This window comes from Camellia sinensis, chromosome 5, assembly GCF_055761805.1.
Source record: "Camellia sinensis isolate YWXY chromosome 5, ASM5576180v1, whole genome shotgun sequence".
Classification (NCBI taxonomy): Eukaryota; Viridiplantae; Streptophyta; class Magnoliopsida; order Ericales; family Theaceae; genus Camellia; species Camellia sinensis.
Window position 1 is genome coordinate 199527942 of NC_138965.1, and position 16705 is coordinate 199544646.

The window sequence follows — 16705 nt, forward strand, 5'->3', positions numbered from 1 at the left end:
TTAAATACTTTTGTTTTCTTATTCTTTTTAGGTATATAGTTCCTTTCAATCCTTGTTATAATGGGTTGTGATCGCTTTCTATGCAATGATTATTAACCTTTTAGTAAATAGGAATTGGCATTGTATTTTAATTTTGAAAGGATATACAGACTTTTTGTTGACTTTTTTTCATAGTACTCGTTAAACAAATGATGATTCAAGTGTCGTGTTACCTAGAGAAGCATTGATAAAAGGGCAGGCTCCTTGATGGCATTGGCATATCACTCTACCAGCAATCCTTGGGGGTGGAAATTGTCTTTAGGTTTCCTTGTTTCACTCAGATTCAGTGCAACCCTTTCACTTAATGTAGAAAATTCCGATTAAACATAAAAAATGAAAGATTGCTTGCCAGTTATTTCAGCACTATTTTGGATGTAGGCTGAGTAAATACATCATTTTCCAATAATTTTATTCCAGATTCTCTTGTATACTAATTTTACATCACTTTAATTCATGGAGGCAAACAATTTAGAAACCTTTATATGAGCTACCTACCCTTCAAATTTTTGTTGAAATAGACAGTAAAACCAAGAGATTATGGAGATTAAATTATAGATATTTGAAAACTTGTGCTTTTTGGATTATATGAACAATTTAAAATTCTATTATGTTGTATGATGAATTTATTATTTCATTTGTAGGTATGGTGTCTTACCTTTGGTTTATTATACAAATGCGGATTTGCTTATAATGTTATTGATATTTCTCTAGTTGAAAAACGACTTGTGGAGGAGGTCAAGAGTAATGATATACTGATAATAGTTGGTGAAACTGGAAGTGGAAAAACAACACGTAAGTTTTGTATTTTTATGCTATTCTTTTCTAATTTCCTTTAGAACAACATGTAAGAATGTTCTAAAGTGGAATATAATGTATGGTGTTCCTTTGTGATTCCTCATATAGATGTTTGGTTGGTACTTAATATTTAACATGCCCTCTTAAGTATGTGTTTTTATGTGATAATGTACTCTTCAATATGAATTTCGATGCATTTGGAGCAAAGTAGGCTTTGAGCTTTATGCAGGCTTTAGGCTTTTCTAGGTAGTGCATGACATTGATATCAAACAAACAATGAATCATTCTACATGCTCAAGATAAAAGGCTATTAGGGGCAAAGTAGGCTTCAGCACTTCATATTACTTATGAAGAGATTTACTGTTGAATCTCTATTGTCACAATTTCTTAGTTGGGTTTTTATGCCAGGAGACCTTCGATTTTGGGGACAAATATAAAAAGGATTTACTCTTCCTTACAGTTGATCTTCCCCTTTTTTATTCTCTAACCTTTTATTCTTATATGGACCAATTTTTCTAGAGTTGCCACAGTTTCTGTTTAATACGGGATTCTGTTGTGATGGGAAGATCATTGGGATCACTTAACCTAGACGCATTGCAGCTGTTAGTGTTGCGAAACGGGTAGCTGAGGAATGCGGTGTTGAGTTGGGCCAAAAAGTTGGTTATTCTGTTAGATTTGATGATATGACTTCCAGTTCAACGAGGATCAAATACATGACAGATGGATTTCTTTTGAGGTAGAAAGTATGTTTCACTTCATTGCATTATATTAAGGACTTAGGTCACCTTTTAATTTGATGGTAGCATTTGCTGGAAAAGAATTGCGTATTTTTTAAGCTTGCTGGTTGGTGTCTTCATTTTGAAGTTTGTGTTAAATGAGTAACAAAAATCATGCATCCATGATCTGTAAGACTTAGTCTCTGTTTTGTTTTTTAAAATTTGTCCTCTAATATTATATCCCAGCCAGTAGGATTAGATTAGAGACAGAGAGAGATGGTTATATACATGGAAGAGTCACAATCTTTCATGGAGGTACAATCCTTCATTAGGTTGCACCTATTTGAACAAATGTGTTTTTGCACCTATTCATACTCTGCTTTTTGTGAAAAAAAATTATGTGCATCAGTTTTTGCCTACCGTTTTTTCCCTCTGTCTCAATCGCTGGGTGATTCCCAATCTAATGACTTTTATACATCAATCTTTAGGTCTCTCTGGGACCTTCAGAATTTTTGGTGTTAAAAATGGTACACAGAGTCCGGATTATTTACACTGATGAGTAGTTGTATAGGAATGTTTACTTACTAAAACTTCATCATGTTGCCTTGTTTACATGCATTCTGATGAATGCTGAGTATGTTCATAGGGAAGCATTGTTGGACCCATACCTCTCTAGGTATGCAGTTATTATTGTCGATGAGGCTCATGAGAGAACTGTCCACACTGATGTCTTGCTGGGCTTACTGAAAAGTGTGCAGAACGTGAGGTCAGGATCAGTCAATTAATGCCCTAATATTGATCATACGAAAGCAAACAATGGCGTGCATGATGGAAAAAGAAAATGATGCTGAGAGCACTGGTATCCTCAAGCAATATCAAGGGACAAAGTTCAGTCCATTGAAGTTAATCATTATGTCTGCCAGTTTGGACAAATTTTTTCTGAGTATTTTGGTAGTGCAAAAGCCGTTCATGTACAAGGGCGATAGTTTCCTGTGGATATACTTTACACTTATCATCCCGAGACAGATTGCATTGATACAACTTTAAAAACTATATTTCAGGTTATTAATTGAGCCTCTCTTGGGTGTTCGTGATTCCAACCTATAGACTCCCTTATCCCAGTAATTTTTTTACAACTTACTTGAATTGGAACTCGTTTTTAGATTGCTTGTCTATTCTTTTGTCAAGTTGAAGTTTGGGCTACAGGGGATTTTGTTTTAGTGTCTGTTTTTTCCCGGGGTGTGTGTATATGATTTCTTTAAAGGCTGTTTAAGATATTCCCACCTGGTAACTTGCTGTTTGGTTTCCAATATCTCTTGTTTCTTTTTGTTATGGTGGAATCAAGTTTTATTGTTCCTTTCTCAAGTACTTCTCAAATGCCTTAATGGAACATATCTATCTTTAATACCTAGATCAATTTGGGTTTGCAATTGTTCACCTGTTATTATTGACTTATTAGACATTTGTCTGGTTGTCCTCGTTTACATTCATTTTTACAGCTTCATCAGCTCATTTACTCACCTTGTAGATACATTTGAAGGAGGGTCCAGGTGATATACTTGTATTCCTGACTGGCCAAGAAGAGATTGAATATGTTGAGAAGCTTGTCCAAGAAAGTCTTCGACAGTTACCGAAAGACAACCGGAAACTAAAAGTTTTACCCATATTCTCATCTCTTCCATCAGAAAAACAGATGCAGGTGTTCATGCTAGCTCCAACCGGATTTCGCAAGGTAGATTGTTGATGCATGTTAGATTTTTTTTAGGTAGGGTATTAGCTGGATGCATTCAGATATTTATGATTGTTGACTTAAAGTTTTTTGTTAAAATCCACCTACTCTCCACCTACTTCACCCACTTAAACCTACTCCACTAAACCTAACCCACTACACCACTACCACCTCCACTTCACCTACTCCTTACCTACTACACACTCACCCTCTTCTATATATAGGAATCATGAATCATTGTAATAGATATCAATAAAAATCAATCATAATACATACAATTTATTCTCTCTGTAATTCTCTCTCTATCAATTTATTTTACATGGTATCAGAGCAAGGTTAAGAACCTATTCATTCTGCTTCACCGGCGGGCGGCAGCCTCGCCTTGGCCGCCCGCCGGACCTCTACACATACCTTGGCATCTCGAGAAGTGAACTCCATGATCTGCTAAGCAAACCATCACTGAGTGGTATTCCATTGTTGGTGTTAGGCAACAAGATCGACAAGCCTGGTGCTCAATCTTCATTTCAGATTTTTCTGGGTTTTCTTTCCGAACCCAATGGGTTTGTTTTGATTTCATTTGAGTTGATTTGGCTGAAGGTGTTGGTGTCATTGAAAGAAAACCCAATCGGGTTCGGATCCTGATCCGTTACAGTACTGATGCTACCACTGCGACAAACGGGTCTCCATCGAAACCCTCCCCGACCTCCCCGACGTGGTCTGTCACAAGTGCGAGAACGGCTTCGTCGAGTGTTCTATGCTTCTTCTCCCTCCGATCCTTCTCCACGGTTTGTCACCGGCATCGACCTCCGCGGTTGTCCAAGTGTTGGCTGGCTGCTGAAGGTGGCGCGTCGGTGTCGCCGTAGCCACGGAGGTCAGGGGGCGATGGCTCGGTAACCGCGGGTGGAGAGGAAGAGCATCTGGTGGCGCCACGTGTACCAGAGCTCAGGGAAGCCGTGGAGGAAGAGCACCGCCGGACCTTCGCCGGACTCGGCGACGTGCATATTGATGCCGTTGACGAAGATAGTCTTGTGCTGAATCTTATCCATCTCTTTCTTTGAAATCACCAAAAATACCAAACAGAAATAGTCTTTACTGCTTTGGTTTCAGCTGCATGTGCTCTCTCTCTCTCTCTCGGGTTGGAGGTGAGAGACAGAGTTAAGTAAAAAAAAAAAACAAAAAAATAAAGAGGAAAATAGCCACACTGCTTCTCCCTTTCTCTCCACTAGCCCACTTTAATCACATCTCATGATTCCACTCTTTATTTTGTCAGACTCCACACCCCCCACATTGTGATGTCGCCAGAACCCACCATTCATCCCACTAGAATATATCGAATATATATATCTATATTAACAACTGCAGACACCATCATTCATCACTTTTGTACCCTCCTCCACTTGTATATTATTTTATTATACATATATTTTATTATTTTAATATTTTAAAATATCTTAGTATCATATCTCCACCCAATCACTGAGCCATACTTCCGTAGGCGCTCCTCCTCATTCCACCCATAATATATATATATTTAAAAAAAAAAAAAAAAAGACGAACTGCACACCAAACTCATTTTATTCATGTCGGAGCTCACCCCGATCACCATTTTACACCACGAAAAAAAAAAAAAAAAAAAAAAAAAAACCACAACACAAAACAACAAACAACCACATCCACAGGCGGGATTTTTCTTCTCTACTCTGCCGCCGGTCTCTTCTTCTTGCCTCCGTCCTGGGCGGCTCTTGACAGTGTTGCCTCCGTGTTTCCCACTCCACTGGGCACGATCACTACTCCCTGCTCCTCCACTGCAGCAAATGGCGGACCTCCAAATCGGAACATAACGGTGGCCTTCCGCTTCAGCTCCTTGTTTTCTGCCTTTAGCACACTTATCTCTGCTCGCGCATCCTTATACATGCGTTGGAGCAGAGCCAGCTGGGAATTTAACTGTTGCACCTCATTTGTCCTGCTCTGCAGCCGGTGCGACAAGTTTGTGACCGCAGTCATGGTTTCCACACATGACTTCAGAGTATACTGATTGGCCTCAATATCAGTTTGCACCGCCATTTTTTGCTCCACCGACCGCATCGGAAAGTTCAACGGAGCAAACACAGAGGTGTTTGGTTGAGGTTCACTGGCCACCGCACCAGTTCTCTCTCTTGTTGACTCATTGAGGTCGGGAAAGAGAGTGAGCAGCCCACGGGAAGACGAAGCCATTTTCTGGGCACCAGAGTGTTACAGCGTATTACAGAGTTTCTCTCTCAGCAAAGGAAGAATTTTTCAGAGGTTTCTCTCAGTTTTTCTGTCTCAGCTTCTGCCTCAGCCTCAGCCACCGTCTTGGTTAAATAGTCGAGGCAGCCACGCGTATCGCGCGCCACTTGACGCCAGACGACAAACGAGCGCGCCAGCCAAGGCACTCACGTGCCTCGCCATCATATCTGGCACGCCTTTTTATGGATTGGGCACGCCTTTTGATGGCACGCCTTTTGAAAGATTGGGCACACCTTTTGAGGCACGACTTTTGAGGGCTCGATATCTATATCCATGTATATCTTTTGGGCAGCCTATATACACACTCATACAGTGTCTTCTACACCGGTCAGCTTTATCAATCCCTTTGTTTCAACCTCAAATAGGTTTCTATCTTCACCCCTATTTGAGTTTAAGGGGGGGTTATACACAGTATCATGTATAAGTCGCTCATGGTGCACTCCCTAAGTCGCCCCCTTGGTGCACCACACAGTATCTGCTACAACGGTATCATGTATAAGTCGCTCATGGCGCACTCCCTAAGTCGCCCCCTTGGTGCACCACACAGTATCTTCTACAACGGTCCGACATGACCTCGTAAACTGTCACAACAACTGTCACAACAGTGTCTGTTACAACGGTCCGACATGACCCCGTAAACTGTCTTCTACATCGGTCCGATATGACCCCATAAACTGTCTTCTACATCGGTCTGACACGACCACACAGTGTCTGCTACAACGGTCCGACATGACCCCATAAACTGTCTTCTACATCGGTCTGACACCGCCTTCCAGTGTCCTCTACACCGTTATGACACCACCATACAGTGTCCTCTACATGGTTATGACACCCCCATACAGTGTCCTCTACAACGTTATGACACCACCATCCAGTGTCTTCACCAATGGTCTGACACGACCATACAGTGTCTCTTATCCTCTTTTATTTTTATGTATTTTCTTGTTTTGTTACTCTCTCCAAACTCAAGTTGGTTAGTTCCTATCCCCCTTGAGTTTGCGGGGGGCTGTTAAAATCCACCTACTCTCCACCTACTTCACCCACTTAAACCTACTCCACTAAACCTAACCCACTACACCACTACCACCTCACCTACTCCACTAAACCTAACCCACTACACCACTACCACCTCCACTTCACCTACTCCTTACCTACTACACACTCACCCTCTTCTATATATAGGAATCATGAATCATTGTAATAGATATCAATAAAAATCAATCATAATACATACAATTTATTCTCTCTGTAATTCTCTCTCTATCAATTTATTTTACATTTTTTTAATTTGATGCTAGTACTGTAATTTTACAAGGAAAAACAAGAAATGACTCCTTAAAGGCTGTCTAATATGGCATTTTACTTGGCCTATAATGTTTGTTCCTGGTTTTGATCTCCCTGGTTAAAACAGAGTCTACAAATAATGAGGTTATAGTGGGCTGAGGTCCACTTGTCAAAAGAAATTCTGCAGAAAGTATTTTGAACTGACATATTATTAACAGTCATATAATTGAATTTTTGTATATCATGGTGACTATGTTGGTCTGAACTGAAGCCTATGTTTATAAGCATAATTAATGAAATAACAATGAGATGTAGGACTTTTCTACTTTAATGATTGCACAAAATTAAATTATGTGAAGATCAAAAGAATCGAAACCCTTAATCAGCGACTGCATGTGAAGTACTCCAAAATTTGGTACTGGCTTATGATTTTGGTGAGTGCCTGCAACCAAGTTCACTCTTCTTGTTACTTGATGCTCCAACCATACAAGGGTGTCAAAAAGAATAGGCAATGCATTGGATGAGAATCTAAAACATTGTTCTCTTGAATTTTTGTGACTTCCTAAGTGTGTCATGCATGTCGGTTGGACAGTCTGCTAGAGTTATCTTTTTTTCTAAAAGGGTGCCGTGGTGTATGAACTGAATCAACCTCTGCCTTTTGATTGAGGATGTCCCTGGTGATTGTGTCATGTATTTTAAGATGCTTTTGAATCATCTAGGCTTCTGATTCATTTGTATGATCGATTTTTAAGTTGAAATATATTCTGATAGGCCAGTTAAATTTTGTGGTGTTTATTTCTTTGATCACTTTTGTTTTTCGTTGTTTGTCTTACATAACTATTGGAAATGGTATGAAGTGTGAGCTATACTTGCATGCTGGATGATCATTTCCTTGTGTGATTCACTATTCTAACAATTTCTGGTATCTATGTCTAGCACTAGTTAATATGCTTGCCTGTTCTGTTTAGGTAATACTAGCAACTAATATTGCTGAAACGTCCGTAACAATACCTGGAATCAAGTATGTGATAGATCCTGGATTGCTGAAAGCACCCACCTACTGTGCTCGTACAGGGATGGAATCATTGATTTTTGTTCCAACCTCAAAATTTGCAAAGGAGGTAGGCATACTGTATTACTAAAGCACAGAAAAATCCATGTTATATTTTAGTGATTTCATTTATTTTGAGTAAATTTCTTATTTATCATGTCCTTAAAAAAGAGATCTACTAACCATGTTCTGAGCTATCTTTTTCATGGAGTGGGTGGGTGGGGGAGAGCACCCATAGGTTTATAAACTTCATCATATAAACAGGTCAAATGATGTGGATTTTGTTGTATTTACCCAATATTCCTTCTGTATATTTGTTTGCATTTTTCATTGACTGAATATAAACGAATTTTAATCTCATGCCTGCTACTTTATTTCAGTGGACGTGCAGGCCGTGAAGGACCAGGCAAGTGCTTCCGCCTCTACCCTGAGATTGAATTTGAGAAACTCAGGGATTCTACAATTCCAGAGATTACACGGTGCAACCTTTCAAATGTCATTTTGCAACTAAAGGCTCTTGGTGTTGATGATATTTTTGGGTTTGATTTCATGGAAAAACCATCAAGGTGGAAAAAAAAGAATTAAGTCTTGTATTGGTTTAGCATTTTACTCATTGTTTCACCCATGTTTATTTGTGCATGCATTTTTGATGAGTTATTTTATGCCAACTTTACTCAGCCCACTATATTGTATGAACAAATTTAAATTGAAAACATAGAAAGGTTTCTGGGTTTGTAGTGAAGCAGGGAAAGACAAAATGAAAGGGTGTATTTCATGGAGTCGATACCTTTGACCATTAGCAACTAGGTTATGAGTGATTTCCATAAGTGATTGGTAACTAAGCAAGGAAAGCCAAAGGAGGTGGTGTTAAATCAGAAAGAAAAGAACAGAAGATTTGTATAATCATGATTTCTTTCATAATCTATTTTTTATTGTCCTCTTCTATTGTCTGCTTTCTCGAGGAGCCTGCACTATCTACCATAAACTTTTGTTTTTTGACATTTACCGAATGCTCATTTCTATTTTTATGGAAGTGCTGTATAATTAGTGGAAGGAATTTATCACCGTCAGTTTTACAATTTGAACAGGGATGCTGTCATCAAATCATTGGAGATACTGGTCTTGTTAGATGCTATAACAGAAGAATATAAATTGTCGGACCCAGTTGGGCATCAAATGGCCTGGCTTCCCTTAAAGCCTATTCATTCTAAAGCACTTATCCTGGCTAGTCAGTTCAATTGCCTGGAAGAAATGTTAATAACTGTTGCAATGCTCTCAGTGGAATCTATCTTTTATGCTCCTCGTGAGAAGTTAGAGGAGGTATGCATTCATGACTTATTTGTAATGCATTTATGTAGCTAGTGTTCATGAAGTTGCTTGGGTCATTTAATAAAGTGATCGTAAGTTCTTTTATTTGCCTTAGCAACTGGAATTGATTAACTATATTATAAATAGAACCAGAGGCTTTTTTATTTTCAATCAGTGAGATGATTCAGTATTGGGAAATAAAAACTAAATCAAATTATGATGGATGCTTTGAATAGTTGAACACAAGATGAGTTTGTCATTGTAGACCAATTACGTGAAAGTTGTCATTGTTAAGTCTTTTTGCTGCTTGTTTCTCCTCATCTATTATTCATCATGATGAGGTTTTATGGGTTTGTCACCTAGCTAATTTAATTGATGTGATTCCATTCTTTTTTTTTTAATTTTGTGTGTGTGCGTGTGGGAGAGAGAGAGAGAGAGGGAGGGGGGGTAAAGATAGAGATAGAGATAGAGATAGAGATAGAGATAGAAAGAGTGCATTCAATTTGGAAATTGAGTATTCGCTAGATATTTTTCCCTTTCTGGTCAGGCACAAACTGCAACAAAGTGCTTCTCAAGTCTAGAGGGAGACCATCTAATTTTGATTAACATATATCGGGCTTTTGATGAGTTCTTGGAGAAGAGCAAGATAGGGATCAATAAAGAAAAAGCTGAAAAAAGTCTCAGAAAATGGTGCAAGGAAAATTTCATCAATAACCGCTTCCTAAGACATGCTCGTGAAATTCACAGGCAAGCTACATTCTCCTCCTTGCTTTTAAAAGCAAAATACTATGAAACTTGATCTCTTATTTGTCTAATCTGTATAGTTCTTATTAATTTATTGTTTGCTGCCCTTTTTGTTAAAAAGAGCTTTGCGAGTATGTAGACCTGTCCAACCATCTAAATGTTTTTCACCTGTTGTTTGAATTCTTAATTTAATCGTTGTGCTTTGGTGCAGGCAAATTCAGAGAAATGTTGAACAAATGGGTCTGCACATAACTTCTTGTGAAGAAGAGATGCTTCAATATCGTCGTTGCCTTGCTGCTGCTTGTTTCATCAATGCAGCTTTAAAGCAGCCTGATGGTACATACAGGTATCAAGTACACTATTATGAGTTTTAATTTTCGTACGGAGGGTTCTTCTTGGTTTCACAGTCCACCCCTATATTTACTTTACTTGAAATTTTCTTATTATTGTATCTTCTCTTGGTTATTTATCTAGTAATTCTTTCCATTTTCCCCTTTTTAATACCTCTCATGGTTACTTTACAAAATGGCAGTGTTTTATCAAGCAACCAGGTAGTGTAGATCCACCCTTCCTCTGTGTTATTCCGGACAAAGCCAGAGTGCATAATTTTTGATGAGCTAGTCTGAATTAATCAGAATTACATGCACAATGTTACTAGAATTGATTACTTGTGGTTACCTGAGCTAGCTCCTCAATACTATGCCTTTCCGGCATAGAATTCATGGTGCTCATATTTAAGGGCAAGAACTACTTTTCATGTTTCATTTCGTCGTGCTTAGGTTATTGCTTTGACACAAGTTCAATTTTCAGACTTGTGTGCTGTGATGAAGACAATCATATGCTTGTTATTAGTTTCCACAGGCATTATTAACTATATGGGAGCAACGGAATTTTTCTCATCTTCCCACTCTTTTGCTTGAAATTTTTCTATCGAAAGGTTGAATGTATTTATGCATAGCATAGCAGCAAGAAAAAAACATTTTGAGGATTAGATATTGTTAAAATCTATCACCTACTTCACCTACTTAAACCTACTCCACTAAACCTAACCCACTACACCACTACCACCTCACCTACTCCACTAAACCTAACCCACTACACCACTACCACCTCCACTTCACCTACTCCTTACTTACTACACACTCACCCTCTTCTATATATAGGAATCATGAATCATTGTAATAAATACTACAATAAACATATCAATCAATATAAATCAATCAATAATACAATTCTCTATTTCTCTTTATACATTAAATTTCTACATGGTATCAGAGCGAGGTTAAGCACTTAGTATTTTTCGTTTCACCGGCGGGCGGCAACCTCGCCTTGGCCGCCCGCCGGACCTCAACCTATTCCGTTTATTTTCTACACATACCTTCCCATCACTGCCTAAATCCTCTCTCTTGAGGCCAATGTGAATTCCTCTTCTTCATAATCTGCACTAACTGTGGCATCTTTTCCTGGGGCAAACTCTGCAACCCAACACTCAATCTATGCTTCCCCTCCATGCTCATTTGCCTCTTGTTAGGATCCTTCGCCTTCGGCTTTGGTTTGGGCTTCGCCACAGCCTTGAGCTTCACTGCAGCTTTCAGCTTCACGGCAGCCTTCGGTTTCACAGCAGCTTTTGGCTTCGCAGCTGGCTTGGCCTTTGCCGCTGGCTTGGGCTTCACAGCGGCTTTAGCTTTTGGCGCAGCAGCTTTTGTCTTAGCCGGAGCCTTCTTTTCCTTTTTCGCTTTTACAGCCTTCGGCTTTGCAGAAGCCTTCGGCTTTGCTTCCCTCTGGTGGCTCCCCAGGTTCCACCTGAGCTGCATGATTCATTTATAGCTGCAATTGATAAGGGAAGTATTAGAACAATGCCCAATAGAAGTATGCCAGCTGCTCCTTACCCTACTCCTGGAGCACTATTAATAGGTGATGCTTTCAACATGCGTCATCCTTTAACTGGTGGAGGAATGACTGGAGCCCTGTATAAGGTGTTTTGTGCATCTCCTGATCAAGCAAGGAAGGAAATGCGTGAAGCATGTTTTGATTATTTGAGCCTTGGAGGTGTGTGTTCAACAGGACCAGTGGCTTTACTCTCTGGTCTAAATCCTAGCCCATTGAGCTTGATGCTCCATTTCTTTGCTATAGCCATATATGGTGTTGGCCGTCTCTTGCTACCATTTCCTTCCCCTAAGCGCCTGTGGATAGCAGCTAGATTATTTTTGGGTGCATCGGCTATCATTTTTCCCCTCTTTCTCTCACATGGGCTTGTCCCCTCTCTCTCCTCCGTTTGATTTCAAAATCCATTATTTTTATTTATTTTCTCCAAACCACTTTCCTTATTTCCCCCATCTTTCATTTTGATTTCAAATATATTTTTATTATTTCTTTCTTTATTTTTCTTTCACATTATTTTTTAATCTTTTTCAAATTCCATTCATACCATATAGCTTTGCACACCAAACCATCTTTTATTCATCTCAGGGATCAACCCCGATCACAATTTAAAAAAAAAAAAAAAAAAAAAAAAAAAAAACAACCACAACAACACAAACCACAACACCACAAGATTTGTTTTCTTTTCTGCACACCCACCGACCTCACTTTTTCGCCTATTCCGCCGGTCTTTTCTTCTTGCCTCCGTCCTGAGCGACCCTTGACGGTGTTGCCTCCGTGTTTCCCACTCCACTGGGCACGATCACTCCACCCTGCTCCTCCACTACAGCATATGGCGGACCTCCAAATCGGAACATAACGGTGGCCTTCCGCTTCAGCTCCTTATTTTCCGCCTTTAGCACACTTATCTCTGCTCGCGCATCCTTATACATGCGTTGGAGCAGAGCCAGTTGGGCGTTTAACTGTTGCACCTCATTTGTCCTACTCTGCAGCCGGTGCGACAAGTTTGTGACCGCAGTCATAGTTTCAACACAGGACTTCAATGTATACTGATTAGCTTCAATATCCGTTTGCACTGTCATTTTTTGCTCCACCGACCGCATCGGAAAGTTCAACGGAGCAAAACCAGAGGTGTTTGGTTGAGGTTCACTGGCCACCGCACCAGTTATTTCTCTTGTGGACTCATTTAGTTCTGGAAATAGCGTAAGCAGCCCACGGGAAGAGGAGGCCATGTTCTGGTTAGCTGGACGGGACGAAGAGGCCATGTTATGGGTTGCTGAGTGTTTCAGAGAAGGGTTGGTTACAGAGTGTTTACAGAGTGTTTCAGACTGCAAAGGTTCAGAGGTTTCAGACTGGTTTGTTATGCTTCCCAGCCTCAGCCTCCGCTTCGATTTATAAAGACCCTAACGAAGCGGCAGACACGCGCATCATGCGCCGCTCGACGCTCGCCGACAACATGGGCGCTCCTTTTGATGGCACGTCTTTTGATGGCACGCCTTTTGATGAATTGGGCACGCCTTTTGATGGCACGTCTTTTGAAAGATTGGGCACACCTTTTGAGGGTGCGACTTTTTAAGGGTCCGACAAGACTCTGTAAACTGTCCCGACATTGATTCCGGTTAGCTCCTTCATGGGTCCGACAAGACTCTGTAAACTGTCCCGACATTGATTCCGGTTAGCTCCTTCATGGGTCCGACAAGACTCTGTAAACTGTCCCGACATTGATTCCGGTTAGTTTCTACAAGGGTCCAGCAAGACTCCGTAAACTGTCACCACAACTGTCACAACATTGTCTGCTACAACGGTCCGACATGACCCAATAAACTGTCTTTTACATCGGTCTGACACCGCCATCCAGTGTCCTCTACACCGTTATGACACCACCATACAGTGTCCTCTACAACGTTATGACACCCCCATAAAGTGATTATTGAATGTCTGGACTTGTTGACATGTAATTTTGATCCATATAGTGGCCAACTTGTGAATTTTTTGAGAAACTTCTCAATCTTTTTGCGTATGTGGAATTTTTTATTTTCACACACTGCTTTTTTCTATTCATATTATTTATTAAAAAAAAACTATGACCATAACACCCAAATAATAGATTGTTTAAGTTTGATTTATTTATTTTAACAAAGTTAATGAATTTAATTTATTAACCTTTGAAATTAATTGTAAATCAACTGTATTCAAGTTGAGTTTGAATAATAACTTGTTTAAATTTAATTTTAAAAGTTAACAAAATTTTAAAATATATTCATGATTTAATTAGGTAAACAAGTTAAACAAAGTAAAATATACAATCATATTTATATCATAAGAAATAATGACAATTGTTGACAAGGCATGTAACATTTGAAGTCATCCATATATGTCCCACTTTTTTTTTGAACCAACAACATCTCTATTACACTTTGGTCCACCGATTTTCATGATATAATAAATTTCTATTTCCCCTCTCCATTTTCTTCCTCCAATTTATATCTCTACTAATCCCTTAACTTTGTTCTAATTTGATTAAAAAATGTCACATGTATGAAAAAGAAAAAAAGAAAAAAAAATCATGTTTGACAAATTGATAACTCAAAATTAGCTTTCTATACATTTTTAGGATTTGATTATAATTAATTCAATCATTACCTAAACAATTACAAATAATTTTAATTGACTGAAAGCAAAGTGTGTTTGGTATCGTTTTTATTTTTGATTTTTACTTTTAGAAAAAAAGAAAAAACAAAAAGAAATTGATACAAAAACTTATTTTACAAATTGACTTCAATTTTTTCTCTCCCCAAAGAACACTCATTTTTTAGGAATAACTTTAAATTGTGAGGTTATGAATTTCTATTATGGAACTTTTTGTAGTGTTGTTTATTTTTTTGAGTACTACTAAACATACTATATTTTGCCTACTTTACCATCTTATGTCGCATTATTAAATTATTTTAATAAATTTCACTAATTAATGTATTAATAACACATCATATGATAAATTAAATATGATAAAAAAAATATGTACGTAACCATTACTCTTTCATGTCATGAGGCTCTTGTTAGATAGATTGTTGAATTTTTATATTTATTGAATTATAATTGTCTTAAGTATAATTTTTGTAAATAGAAAAAATTATTTGTCATCGAATTTATTTCAGTATGTTAAAAAAAATTAAAAAAATTTGATGTATTAAAATAAATAGAAAAGTTGGGACATGAAATAGCAAAAGCCAGCGTGGCAGTGTGGCAATAGTGTATTTGTAACAAATAGAAAACGATTCAGCTCTCTGTCTGTCTCTCTCTCTCTCTCTCTCTCTCATAAGCTCTCACTCTCTCTGTTCTTCACCAGATCTGATCCGAGAGAGGAAAGGTATCGAAATCATAACCCTAGATCTCTTGTTTCACACTCAATTTCATGTGTATTTGACCACTCACCTCTCATATTTACGATTTCAATGTTGATATCTCTGTATTAACTATGCTTTTTACTGTTTCTGATTTGATAGCATGCTTAATGGTTACTTCAATGCAATTTGGATCTGTTGTAACTTTTCACTACTAAAATTGTAGTTACAGAGAGCTTACGATTTTGTGAGCAATTGAGCTGAAAATAGTGTCTATGTTACTCGAGTCTATCTATGTGTATATATGTGTGTGTCTAAATGTATTATGTAATTTGTGTGTCTACAATTCTTAAGGTCTGTGGAAATTCCCTAAGCCTTGTAGACAATTTCTCTTTATACCTGAATTTTCACATGCTTTTTGGTCAAAATGGGATGTAGTCTAATTGAGTATATGTGAAAAATCCCTTTTTCTTAAATAGTTGACTTATACATTATTCAATTAGGCAATTCATCAAACAATTGATGATCATTTCAACCAATCTTCACACTAATCAATGAATTGACCAATTCATGATTAGATTTCTATTAATTATCAAGCAGTTAATAGGCTCTAAGCAATCAAATGATACAAAAGGTTTATTGAAATGAAAAACCATAGTCCAAAGGGCTACAAGTCAATCCACTATGTAGATGAACGATTACAAGAAAAGTCTTACAATCAAATGGTGAATCTTCTCACCCAGTGGACTGAAGTCTCTTTAGCCAGTTCATCGCTCTCCTTGAGAGTGATCTAAACACTGGCAAATCCCTAACGATCAAGCCACCTCTTGAATCCACCAAATGTCTTCTACCTTGGATGTGATATCTTCTTCAAAGATTGGTTAATTCTCTCACTAGATTAGTTCTAAGGAGTTTGATCTGAGCCTAATCGATCCGAGCTTGTGTAACTAACTGAACTGACTGATACCGCTTTGTCTCATCACTCTGCTCAAGTGATGAATTTAAACATCCGGTACTTTTGAGACAGACTCTTAGATCTACTAAGGTGCGAATCACTGTTAGACCATCGTTTGAGCAGTGGCCACTACTTCACTATGCTTTCATAATTTGCCTTGTGTCAGCTCTTCATCCCAGCTTAATCCGTTTGGAAAGGATTCGTATACAGAAACGAGTACAATTTCATTTAATGGAAAGATTACGTGTTTGTCAAACGGGAACTAAGTCCTAACAATATGTCTATATATGTTCTTTTCTTTCTTATTACATTGTGGTTCGTTGTTCTCAAAATACTTTGTCATTTGCCAAGAAAAATTAATCTTGAAAGAGCTTTTGGACATTGAAGTAGTTGATTCGTTAAGAGAAAGAAAAACTATCAACATGTTTTGACTGCTCACACTTTCCTATAAGATCCTCAATGACTAATCCCAAGGGAACCTTTTCAACATTTATCGTTTCTCTATTTCTCTTCCATCTGCTTCACTTATGTTGAATACTAATCGTATGCTTGCATCATTAGCTTTACACTGTGGGCAGGGCTGAGTCTCTTGTC